Genomic DNA, 3836 nt, shown 5'->3' with positions numbered 1-3836 from the left:
ATGTATTGCAATATTCCATTACATTCATGTACCATAATTTGTTAACCATTTCTCAACTGAGAGATGATTAACTTTGTTTTCAATTCTTTGCTATGACAAAAAAGTGCTGCTATAAATTTTTTTAGCGTATATGGGGATTTTCTTCTAGTCAGTCAGTAACTTTGTTGGGATAGAAACCTAGTAACAGAGTCTCTGGTTCAAAGGGTATGAATATTTATTTGCAGAATTCCAGATTGCTTTTTAAAATGGCTGTGCTATTTCATAGCTGCAAAACTGTTGTACTTTCTATGCTCATATTTTATTTAATATTTTTTCATCAACATTCATCAGTCATGCCAGTTTGTAACTTACCTTTGTTTTTTCTCCCTAGTTTAGATATCAAGACTATATTTATATCATAGAATTATTTTGGTAAGATCTCTTCTTTTCCTATTTTTGCAAATAATTTATATAATATTGAAATTAATTTTTCTTTGAATATTTGATAAAATTCCATTTAAAAGCAATCTGATTCTGGACATTTTTTCTTTGAGATATCACTTCTAGTTTTATAAAGTTCTTTTACTGAAATTGGATTATTAAAATTATTTATTTTTATTCTGGTATTATAAGTATATAACACCTTTGTAAGCATTCTTCTATTGCATTTAAGTTATCTATTCTGTTCATATATAATTGGCATAATCATTTTTATAATTTCCCTTATTACAAATTTAGTTTTTGATCTGTCAATTTGATTTTTACTTCATTTTGAAAAAATCAGATTAATTTGAATTAATGATGTTATTATTTTAAACCAAGCATCTACTTTTAATTATCAATTAATTTTTTTGTTTTCAATTTTGTTAATTTCTTTGGCTTTTAAAATTTCTATTTCTGTGTTTGGTTGTTCTTTTTATGTGATGCTTTTCTGTTTTTTTTTAATTGTATGCTAAATTCTTTGTTCTGTTTTTTTCTTTCATTTGTTAATGGCATATTTAAAGGAGACTTTGTGACCAAATTATACCTTGTTAGATTATATCCTGGATATCATTGTATCCATAAGATTTCTTTATTTTTTTTAGTTTCTTTATTTTTTATTTATTAAAGATTTTGTTTATTTTGAGTTTTACAAATTTTCCCCCAATCTTACTTCCCTCCCCTCACCCCCCCCAGAAAGCAATTTGTCAGTCTTCATTTTGTTTCCATGTTGTACATTGATCCAAATTGAGTGTGATGAGAAAGAGATTTCTTTATTGTTGATGCTTTCTTCTTTTTATTCATATTTCTATTTAAATTCCTGAATTGTGGGGTAGTTAGGTGGCTCAGTGGATAGAGCAAGGGCCCTGGAGTCAGGAGTACCTGAATTCAAATCTGGTCTCAGACACTTAACAATTACCTAGCTGTGTGGACTTGGGCAAGCCTCTTAAACTCCATTGCCTTGCAAAAAATAAAAAAATAAAAAAAAACCTGAAAAAAATAAAAAAATAAATTCCTGAATTGAGACACTTTATCAGAGTCAGACTTTGACTACTTCTGCATCCTTGGATGGGAGAGAGGACCCCTATTTGTCCTTTTTTTCCCCCTTAATTTTTAAGTTATATTTTAATAAACTATAGAGATCAAAGTAAAATTACAGCTTAGGAGAACTTTTAAGGGAGGAGAACAGTAAGAATAGATGAAAGATATATCAATATATCCATTTATACAGGTTATCCATTCATCCCTTGAGATAGTAATTAAAGACATTGAACAGATACCCATTAGGGCTAACAGTAATTGCCCTTGCTTCCAATTCTCAGATTTTCTTTGGAATCAAAGGATTTTTTTCTTTCTTTCTGAGAGATGTTTTCTTTTTTCTTCTTAAATTAAATTCTTTAATTTTTTAAAAAAATTATTTTTATTCCTAAACACCCAGTTCTCTAGCGTAAATCTCTATTTCATACTACTTTCTTTTAAAATAGTTATGTAATAAATTATGCACATTATTTTCAAAACTGTCCTGATTATCTGTATTGCTTTCTGAACTTCTGTTATCTTTTGTGCATTTAAAACATTGGTGACAATTGCCTTTTTTTTAACTACTATTGCTACCCCTTCACCTCCAATAATTTTCCCCATTAAAAAACTCCAGAAAGAAGGGGGGGGGGGACTCTTGATACAAATAAAACTTAGTAAAGCAAAATGAATCCATACAGGACTCACATTTAAAAATGTATTTCTCTTTCTATTCCTTGTGTCCATCATCTTTATGTTAGAATGTGTGTAGCATGCTTTATCAGAAGAAGTCTTTGAATTGATTAGAGTTCTTAGGTATTTCAGAGTTGTTTTTCTTTACAGTATTGCCCCTTATGTAAACTGTTCTCTTGGTTCCATTCACTTCACTCTGCTTCAGTTTGTACTACCCAGGATTCTCTAAAATTCTTTCTTTTATCATATTTTATAGTACAATGATATTCCATTATATTATATACACCACAATTTTTTCAGCCATTCTCCAGTTGTCTAAGAGACAATCTAAGCACTTGCTCCCATCTTAGATTCTAGTATTTTACATTTTTTTCCCTCCTGTTTCTCTCTTCAGGATCAGGAAGTTCTTTGGTTGTGATTACTCCTACCCTGTTATTACTCTGCTCATCATTCATTCTGTCCTTATCCCCACTAGTTTTTCAATTTAATTTGATATATTTCTACAATAAACTCTGTGTGTGTGTGTGTGTGTGATTATGAGTCTATGTGTATGTGTGTGTGTGTGTTTGTATTCAGCTCTTCTTTGAGAATCTTCTGATAACCACTCTCTCATGCCTTCCTTCCTTTCAAATAATCTTTTTCTCATGCATCCCAGCTATGAAAAAGTCTTAATCCCTTTTTTCCTCATTTCCTCACTAGTGTATTCCTCATATACTTCTTTCTCTTTCCCCTCTTAAAGATCTCAGAACAGAATTCCATACAACCTTAGGAGCCATTTTTTTCCTTTTTCATGTTATTTTCTTTTTTTCAATTATATACAAAGATAGTTTTCAATATTCATCTTTAATTAGGAGCCATTTTTTAAAAAATATTCTCTGTGCAATTCAGTTCTGAAGGGACACATGCTCTTCCCATTAGAATTTAGCATTGCATCATCATATTGTTCCTTACAATTGCTCAAATAAATTTACCTCTCTTGGGCTTGTGTATTTGTATTTCCAAGTTCCTACTCAGCACTTGTATTTCTATTAGATTTGCTTGAAGGTCCTCTATTCCATTACAGATCCATTTTTTTCTCTATAGAATTATGCTTAATGTGATAGGTTAAGTTATTTTTATTGATAAGTCTGTATTCATTGCCTTTTGGAATACTGTGTTTTAGGATCTCTTGTTTTCAGTAGTAGTTTCCAGTTCTTATGTTATCTTGACTGTTGTCCCTTGGATACTTTCTGAATACTTTATTATTTTTTTCCCCTATACTTTTTTTTTGTTGTTTCAGGAGATTACTAAAGGATTCTTTCTATTTTAACTTTGTCCCCATGTTCTAATAGATCTGGACAGTTTTTATTTATGATTCTTTGAAGTCTGTTGTCTAAAAAATGTTTTTAAGAAAACAGTGAGTCCAGTAATTCTTTTTTTTTTTTTTTACTTTTTACAAGGCAATGGGGTTAAGTGATTTGCCCAAGATCACACAGCTAGGTAATTATTAAGTATCTGAGACTGGATTTGAACTTGGGTCCTCCTGACTCTTGGACTAGTGCTCTATCCACTGCACTACCTAGCTGCCTTTGAGGTTATAATTCTTAAATCATCTAACCTCTTTCCTAGGTCAGTTGTTTTTGATAAGATATTCATTACATTTTCTTCCATTTTTTTCAAACTTTTTT

This window comes from Macrotis lagotis, chromosome 1 (genome assembly GCF_037893015.1).
Source record: "Macrotis lagotis isolate mMagLag1 chromosome 1, bilby.v1.9.chrom.fasta, whole genome shotgun sequence".
Classification (NCBI taxonomy): Eukaryota; Metazoa; Chordata; class Mammalia; order Peramelemorphia; family Peramelidae; genus Macrotis; species Macrotis lagotis.
This window is presented reverse-complemented; position numbering follows the sequence as displayed.